This window comes from Patiria miniata, unplaced genomic scaffold (genome assembly GCF_015706575.1).
Source record: "Patiria miniata isolate m_02_andy unplaced genomic scaffold, ASM1570657v1 HiC_scaffold_5, whole genome shotgun sequence".
NCBI classification, from domain to species: Eukaryota; Metazoa; Echinodermata; class Asteroidea; order Valvatida; family Asterinidae; genus Patiria; species Patiria miniata.
Genome location: NW_024037072.1, coordinates 35,473,960 through 35,483,903, shown reverse-complemented (window position 1 = coordinate 35,483,903; position 9,944 = coordinate 35,473,960).

Sequence of the window (9,944 nt, the reverse complement as noted above, 5' to 3'; positions counted from 1 at the left end):
GTTTTCGATTGACTTACAGAAGTTCCGGATAGAAAAGGCAAGTTTGTTTTTTTGCGTCCAGCTCATTTATTTTCTTTTGATTTAATGCTGCCCAACAGATGATGAAAACCCTGACATCACATGTCCTAACGCAGTCACGGGCATGTCTACGGACGCTGGAGTTGCGACTGCTGTCGTTACATGGTCAGCCACACCCTCGGCTACAGATAATGTGGACACCTTGACTGCAAGTGACATCAGTTGTACAGATGGGAATGGCAATTCGGTGGTGTCAGCGGGCACATACACTTTGGGCACCACGACGGTCACGTGCACTGTCTCTGATGCCGCTGGGAATATGGATACATGCATGTTCACCATAGAAATCATAGGTAAGAGTGGGTAGTGGCTCTTTTTCCTGGATTAATGGAACTGAGTAGTTTTTGATTGACTTACAGAAGTTGCAGACAGAAAAGGCAAATTTGTTTTTGGCGTCTAGCTCATTTATTTTCTTTTGATTTAATGCTGCCAACAGATGATGAAAACCCTGACATCACATGTCCTAACGCAGTCACGGGCATGTCTACGGACGCTGGAGTTGCGACTGCTGTCGTTACATGGTCAGCCACACCCTCGGCTACGGATAATGTGGACACCTTGACTGCAAGTGACATCAGTTGTACAGATGGGAATGGCAATTTGGTGGTGTCAGCGGGTACATACACTTTGGGCACCACGACGGTCACGTGCACTGTCTCTGATGCCGCTGGGAATATGGATACATGCATGTTCACCATAGAAATCATAGGTAAGAGTGGGTAGTGGCTCTTTGTCCTGGATTAATGGAACTGAGTAGTTTTTGATTGACTTACAGAAGTTGCAGATAGAAAAGGCAAATTTGTTTTTGGCGTCTAGCTCATTTATTTTCTTTTGATTTAATGCTGCCTAACAGATGATGAAAACCCTGACATCACATGTCCTAACGCAGTCACGGGCATGTCTACGGACGCTGGAGTTGCGACTGCTGTCGTTACATGGTCAGCCACACCCTCGGCTACGGATAATGTGGACACCTTGACTGCAAGTGACATCAGTTGTACAGATGGGATTGGCAATTCAGTGGTGTCAGCGGGCACATACACTTTGGGCACCACGACGGTCACGTGCACTGTCTCTGATGCCGCTGGGAATATGGATACATGCATGTTCACCATAGAAATCATAGGTAAGAGTGGGTAGTGGCTCTTTGTCCTGGATTAATGGAACTGAATAGTTTTCGATTGACTTACAGAAGTTCCGGATAGAAAAGGCAAATTTGTTTTTGGCGTCTAGCTCATTTATTTTCTTTTGATTTAATGCTGCCTAACAGATGATGAAAACCCTGACATCACATGTCCTAACGCAGTCACGGGCATGTCTACGGATGCTGGAGTTGCAACTGCTGTCGTTACATGGTCAGCCACACCCTCGGCTACGGATAATGTGGACACCTTGACTGCAAGTGACATCAGTTGTACAGATGGGAATGGCAATACAGTGGTGTCTGCGGGCACATACACTTTGGGCACCACGACGGTCACGTGCACTGTCTCTGATGCCGCTGGGAATATGGATACATGCATGTTCACCATAGAAATCATAGGTAAGAGTGGGTAGTGGCTCTTTGTCCTGGATTAATGGAACTGAGTAGTTTTCGATTGACTTACAGAAGTTGCAAATAGAAAAGGCAAGTTTGTTTTTTTGCGTCCAGCTCATTTATTTTCTTTTGATTTAATGCTGCCCAACAGATGATGAAAACCCTGACATCACATGTCCTAACGCAGTCACGGGCATGTCTACGGACGCTGGAGTTGCGACTGCTGTCGTTACATGGTCAGCCACACCCTCGGCTACAGATAATGTGGACACCTTGACTGCAAGTGACATCAGTTGTACAGATGGGAATGGCAATTCGGTGGTGTCAGCGGGCACATACACTTTGGGCACCACGACGGTCACGTGCACTGTCTCTGATGCCGCTGGGAATATGGAAACATGCATGTTCACCATAGAAATCATAGGTAAGAGTGGGTAGTGGCTCTTTTTCCTGGATTAATGGAACTGAGTAGTTTTTGATTGACTTACAGAAGTTGCAGACAGAAAAGGCAAATTTGTTTTTGGCGTCTAGCTCATTTATTTTCTTTTGATTTAATGCTGCCAACAGATGATGAAAACCCTGACATCACATGTCCTAACGCAGTCACGGGCATGTCTACGGACGCTGGAGTTGCGACTGCTGTCGTTACATGGTCAGCCACACCCTCGGCTACGGATAATGTGGACACCTTGACTGCAAGTGACATCAGTTGTACAGATGGGAATGGCAATTCGGTGGTGTCAGCGGGCACATACACTTTGGGCACCACGACTGTCACGTGCACTGTCTCTGATGCCGCTGGGAATATGGATACATGCATGTTCACCATAGAAATCATAGGTAAGAGTGGGTAGTGGCTCTTTGTCCTGGATTAATGGAACTGAGTAGTTTTTGATTGACTTACAGAAGTTGCAGATAGAAAAGGCAAATTTGTTTTTGGCGTCTAGCCCATTTATTTTCTTTTGATTTAATGCTGCCTAACAGATGATGAAAACCCTGACATCACATGTCCTAACGCAGTCACGGGCATGTCTACAGACGCTGGAGTTGCGACTGCTGTCGTTACATGGTCAGCCACACCCTCGGCTACGGATAATGTGGACACCTTGACTGCAAGTGACATCAGTTGTACAGATGGGAATGGCAATACAGTGGTGTCTGCGGGCACATACACTTTGGGCACCACGACGGTCACGTGCACTGTCTCTGATGCTGCTGGGAATATGGATACATGCATGTTCACCATAGAAATCATAGGTAAGAGTGGGTAGTGGCTCTTTGTCCTGGATTAATGGAACTGAGTAGTTTTCGATTGACTTACAGAAGTTCCGGATAGAAAAGGCAAGTTTGTTTTTTTGCGTCCAGCTCATTTATTTTCTTTTGATTTAATGCTGCCCAACAGATGATGAAAACCCTGACATCACATGTCCTAACGCAGTCACGGGCATGTCTACGGACGCTGGAGTTGCGACTGCTGTCGTTACATGGTCAGCCACACCCTCGGCTACAGATAATGTGGACACCTTGACTGCAAGTGACATCAGTTGTACAGATGGGAATGGCAATTCGGTGGTGTCAGCGGGCACATACACTTTGGGCACCACGACGGTCACGTGCACTGTCTCTGATGCCGCTGGGAATATGGATACATGCATGTTCACCATAGAAATCATAGGTAAGAGTGGGTAGTGGCTCTTTTTCCTGGATTAATGGAACTGAGTAGTTTTTGATTGACTTACAGAAGTTGCAGACAGAAAAGGCAAATTTGTTTTTGGCGTCTAGCTCATTTATTTTCTTTTGATTTAATGCTGCCAACAGATGATGAAAACCCTGACATCACATGTCCTAACGCAGTCACGGGCATGTCTACGGACGCTGGAGTTGCGACTGCTGTCGTTACATGGTCAGCCACACCGTCGGCTACGGACAATGTGGACACCTTAACTGCAAGTGACATCAGTTGTACAGATGGGAATGGCAATTCAGTGGTGTCAGCGGGCACATACACTTTGGGCACCACGACGGTCACGTGCACTGTCTCTGATGCCGCTGGGAATATGGATACATGCATGTTCACCATAGAAATCATAGGTAAGAGTGGGTAGTGGCTCTTTGTCCTGGATTAATGGAACTGAGTAGTTTTTGATTGACTTACAGAAGTTGCGGATAGAAAAGGCAAATTTGTTTTTGTCGTCCAGCTGATTTATTTTCTTTTGATTTAATGCTGCCTAACAGATGATGAAAACCCTGACATCACATGTCCTAACGCAGTCACGGGCATGTCTACGGACGCTGGAGTTGCGACTGCTGTCGTTACATGGTCAGCCACACCCTCGGCTACAGATAATGTGGACACCTTGACTGCAAGTGACATCAGTTGTACAGATGGGAATGGCAATTCGGTGGTGTCAGCGGGCACATACACTTTGGGCACCACGACGGTCACGTGCACTGTCTCTGATGCCGCTGGGAATATGGATACATGCATGTTCACCATAGAAATCATAGGTAAGAGTGGGTAGTGGCTCTTTTTCCTGGATTAATGGAACTGAGTAGTTTTTGATTGACTTACAGAAGTTGCAGACAGAAAAGGCAAATTTGTTTTTGGCGTCTAGCTCATTTATTTTCTTTTGATTTAATGCTGCCAACAGATGATGAAAACCCTGACATCACATGTCCTAACGCAGTCACGGGCATGTCTACGGACGCTGGAGTTGCGACTGCTGTCGTTACATGGTCAGCCACACCCTCGGCTACGGATAATGTGGACACCTTGACTGCAAGTGACATCAGTTGTACAGATGGGAATGGCAATTCGGTGGTGTCAGCGGGCACATACACTTTGGGCACCACGACGGTCACGTGCACTGTCTCTGATGCCGCTGGGAATATGGATACATGCATGTTCACCATAGAAATCATAGGTAAGAGTGGGTAGTGGCTCTTTGTCCTGGATTAATGGAACTGAGTAGTTTTTGATTGACTTACAGAAGTTGCGGATAGAAAAGGCAAGTTTGTTTTTGGCGTCCAGCTCATTTATTTTCTTTTGATTTAATGCTGCCCAACAGATGATGAAAACCCTGACATCACATGTCCTGCTGCAGTCACGGGCATGTCTACGGACGCTGGAGTTGCGACTGCTGTCGTTACATGGTCAGCCACACCGTCGGCTACGGACAATGTGGACACCTTAACTGCAAGTGACATCAGTTGTACAGATGGGAATGGCAATTCAGTGGTGTCAGCGGGCACATACACTTTGGGCACCACGACGGTCACGTGCACTGTCTCTGATGTCGCTGGGAATATGGATACATGCATGTTCACCATAGAAATCATAGGTAAGAGTGGGTAGTGGCTCTTTGTCCTCGATTAATGGAACTGAGTAGTTTTTGATTGACTTACAGAAGTTGCAGATAGAAAAGGCAAATGTGTTTTTGGCGTCTAGCTCATTTATTTTCTTTTGATTTAATGCTGCCTAACAGATGATGAAAACCCTGACATCACATGTCCTAACGCAGTCACGGGCATGTCTACGGACGCTGGAGTTGCGACTGCTGTTGTTACATGGTCAGCCACACCCTCGGCTACGGATAATGTGGACACCTTGACTGCAAGTGACATCAGTTGTACAGATGGAAATGGCAATTCAGTGGTGTCAGCGGGCACATACACTTTGGGCACCACGACGGTCACGTGCACTGTCTCTGATGTCGCTGGGAATATGGATACATGCATGTTCACCATAGAAATCATAGGTAAGAGTGGGTAGTGGCTCTTTGTCCTGGATTAATGGAACTGAGTAGTTTTTGATTGACTTACTGAAGTTGCGGATAGAAAAGGCAAGTTTGTTTTTTTGCGTCCAGCTCATTTATTTTCTTTTGATTTAATGCTGCCCAACAGATGATGAAAACCCTGACATCACATGTCCTAATGCAGTCACGGGCATGTCTACGGACGCTGGAGTTGCGACTGCTGTCGTTACATGGTCAGCCACACCCTCGGCTACGGATAATGTGGACACCTTGACTGCAAGTGACATCAGTTGTACAGATGGGAATGGCAATTCAGTTTTGTCAGCGGGCACATACACTTTGGGCACCACGACGGTCACGTGCACTGTCTCTGATGCCGCTGGGAATATGGATACATGCATGTTCACCATAGAAATCATAGGTAAGAGTGGGTAGTGGCTCTTTGTCCTGGATTAATGGAATTGAGTAGTTTTTGATTGACTTACAGAAGTTGCAGATAGAAAAGGCAAATTTGTTGTTGGCGTCCAGCTGATTTATTTTCTTTTGATTTAATGCTGCCTAACAGATGATGAAAACCCTGACATCACATGTCCTGCTGCAGTCACGGGCATGTCTACGGACGCTGGAGTTGCGACTGCTGTCGTTACATGGTCAGCCACACCCTCGGCTACGGATAATGTGGACATCTTGACTGCAAGTGACATCAGTTGTACAGATGGGAATGGCAATACAGTGGTGTCTGCGGGCACATACACTTTGGGCACCACGACGGTCACGTGCACTGTCTCTGATGCTGCTGGGAATATGGATACATGCATGTTCACCATAGAAATCATAGGTAAGAGTGGGTAGTGGCTCTTTGTCCTGGATTAATGGAACTGAGTAGTTTTCGATTGACTTACAGAAGTTCCGGATAGAAAAGGCAAGTTTGTTTTTTTGCGTCCAGCTCATTTATTTTCTTTTGATTTAATGCTGCCCAACAGATGATGAAAACCCTGACATCACATGTCCTAACGCAGTCACGGGCATGTCTACGGACGCTGGAGTTGCGACTGCTGTCGTTACATGGTCAGCCACACCCTCGGCTACAGATAATGTGGACACCTTGACTGCAAGTGACATCAGTTGTACAGATGGGAATGGCAATTCGGTGGTGTCAGCGGGCACATACACTTTGGGCACCACGACGGTCATGTGCACTGTCTCTGATGCCGCTGGGAATATGGATACATGCATGTTCACCATAGAAATCATAGGTAAGAGTGGGTAGTGGCTCTTTGTCCTGGATTAATGGAACTGAGTAGTTTTTGATTGACTTACAGAAGTTGCAGATAGAAAAGGCAAATTTGTTGTTGGCGTCCAGCTGATTTATTTTCTTTTGATTTAATGCTGCCTAACAGATGATGAAAACCCTGACATCACATGTCCTGCTGCAGTCACGGGCATGTCTACGGACGCTGGAGTTGCGACTGCTGTCGTTACATGGTCAGCCACACCCTCGGCTACGGATAATGTGGACACCTTGACTGCAAGTGACATCAGTTGTACAGATGGGAATGGCAATACAGTGGTGTCTGCGGGCACATACACTTTGGGCACCACGACGGTCACGTGCACTGTCTCTGATGCTGCTGGGAATATGGATACATGCATGTTCACCATAGAAATCATAGGTAAGAGTGGGTAGTGGCTCTTTGTCCTGGATTAATGGAACTGAGTAGTTTTCGATTGACTTACAGAAGTTCCGGATAGAAAAGGCAAGTTTGTTTTTTTGCGTCCAGCTGATTTATTTTCTTTTGATTTAATGCTGCCCAACAGATGATGAAAACCCTGACATCACATGTCCTAACGCAGTCACGGGCATGTCTACGGACGCTGGAGTTGCGACTGCTGTCGTTACATGGTCAGCCACACCCTCGGCTACAGATAATGTGGACACCTTGACTGCAAGTGACATCAGTTGTACAGATGGGAATGGCAATTCGGTGGTGTCAGCGGGCACATACACTTTGGGCACCACGACGGTCACGTGCACTGTCTCTGATGCCGCTGGGAATATGGATACATGCATGTTCACCATAGAAATCATAGGTAAGAGTGGGTAGTGGCTCTTTGTCCTGGATTAACAGGCGCGGATCCAGGATTATTTTAGACGGGGGGCACACTGTTGGAGCAAAATTATTTGCTCCGAGAACTAATGCGAGCGCGAAGCGCGAAGCCCTTACGGCGTGGGGTCCGGGGCCCGCTTAAGGGCCCCGGGAAATTTTGGATTATAGATGCTCTGTGGTGCAATCTGAGGCGATTCCTGGCTCCTTTCCCCTGAATTAGTTGAGCAAAAGTGTTAAAGATTTTAAGGATTTTTTCAAAACATACTCTTACTTTTACAATTTTTAAGTTACTGTGTGCTTGAAGTCGAAAACCATTTTACGTCTTTATATTTTCTTGCTTTTTATTTTGGAAAAGGAATTGTATTGACTTAGTTTTGTAAACTGTTGCAACGGTGCGTTGTGGCATTTGCTCCGAGGACTAATGCGAGGGCGGATCACGCCTGCCTTACGGCGTGGGGTCCGGGGCCCGCTTAAGGGCCCCGGAAAATTTAGAATTCTAGATGCTCTGTGGTGTATTCTGAGGGGATTCCTGGCCCCTTTTCCCCTGAGTTATTTGAGCAAAACATTTTAAGATTATAAGGATGTTTTTCATTGGTTTATAATATACTCTTGCGTTTACAAGCCTTTTCAGTTTCTTCTGTTCTTCACTTGTAAAACCAAACATTTTCGTCTTCATAGTAACTTCCGTGCTTATTTTTGAAAAGGAATTGTATCTTGCAAGGATGAGTATAGGGCATCTTTCCGAAGACCAATGCGGAGCGCGAACATCTTTCGGTGTGGGGTCCGGGGCCCGCTTAAGGGCCCCGGGAAATTTTGGATTCTAGATGCTCTGTGGTGCAATCTGAGGCAATTCCTGGCCCCTCTTATCCGGAGTTATTTGAGTAAATTGTTTTAAGATTCTAAGATTTTTTCATTGATTAAAATATAATCTTGCTTTTGCAAGCCTTCTCAGTTTCTTCTGTTCTTCACTTGATACCATGTATTTTCGTCTGCATGTGTCTTCGTGCATTATATTTTTAAAAAAGGAATTGTAAAAACTTAGTTTGTAAACTGGTGTAAAGATGCTTTCTAATGTTTTGTTTCAAGTTGAAATGTTCAGTTTATCAACAAGTAGAAACCGCCTGAACATGTTAATTGAATTCAAGTTGAAAATTAGTGTAATTTAATCAAACTAAAACAGAGGAGCAATTAGCCTGCATTGTAACTTCACAGCTCAGTTTTATCTCATGACTACAGAAATTAATCATACGGTCATCCAAGTTTCTACCTCTTTTTTTTTGCATAATGTAAAATGCCCAAACATTTTAAAGAAATGTTCTTTTAATTCAGTCAAGTTTCAATTTCAAGAATAGGGCCTATTGCTCGTGCATGTATTTGTAAATAAACCATCGGCAGATCGGCGGCGCAGCAAGACAAATTGTGTGAGACACTGCGTCTGGTCTTTACATTATAATAGACATCGGGTCTTTCGGCACCATGATTGCAATTTCCGCATTTTACAATTTTGAAGGTGGATTCGTCATTTAGTTATGTAAAAACAATTACAGTAAATAATTGTTGATGATAACGTTGAGAAATAGACATCGGGAATAGGTGTATACCTCCCGGTCCGGCACGGATGCCGGCCCACGTCGCCACCGGCGAACTACGATCAAATTTAATATCCCGCTTGCAATTCAAAAAGCAACACACTTGCTTTCTGTCTAGCTTGCAAGAGCATGTCTCGAGTGCTAAAACTTGCCTTTGGGCCAAAACTGCTGATTGTTTTTGTCCTCCAGACAAACAGATCTCTTTTATGTACCAAACTTTTCAGATTTGTATTTTCTGCAACGCGTAGTAACGTCAAAAACCAACTTTTGGATCTCAACTTTCTTCGTTAAAAAAACGTTTTATGGACGGATCCATGACCTTCAGGGGTGTTTCAATTTTTTTCAGGGTTTTACATCGTTTCTCGAATAAAGTCTTTACGAAACTTATATGATGACGTGACGTTGAAGAAGTCAATTTAAAACAAGGACGTGTTTGGACTCCGTGAAAAAAGTACAATTTGTAATTCAAAAGCGCGTGGAACTGCTGGCAAATTGTTCTTACTAAAACACACCCTTGACCAATGGTGTGGTCCAAAGAGCACTGCGCAACGTGTGTTTGTCGCGCACATAAAGCTGCATGTTCGTTGAGAATAAATCGTGTACGTTCGTATGAATCGCATTTAATAACGGTATATGCAGGGTAATACGTACGTACGTACGTACGGGGTACGTACGATGGGATCGCGGTTTATTTTGAAGCTTCTCGAGTCGAGTACGCAATGTTTGCAGGCTCATGTTTAAAATCGGCGCCGGTATTTTTGTAAGGAGGTTACCTCCTCCTTCCCTCACCTCCCCTCTTTTTCCCCCTTCTATTCCTTTTTTTTTTTTTGACTCAAATTTGACGGGGGGCACGTGCCCCCGCGGCCCCCCCCCCCCT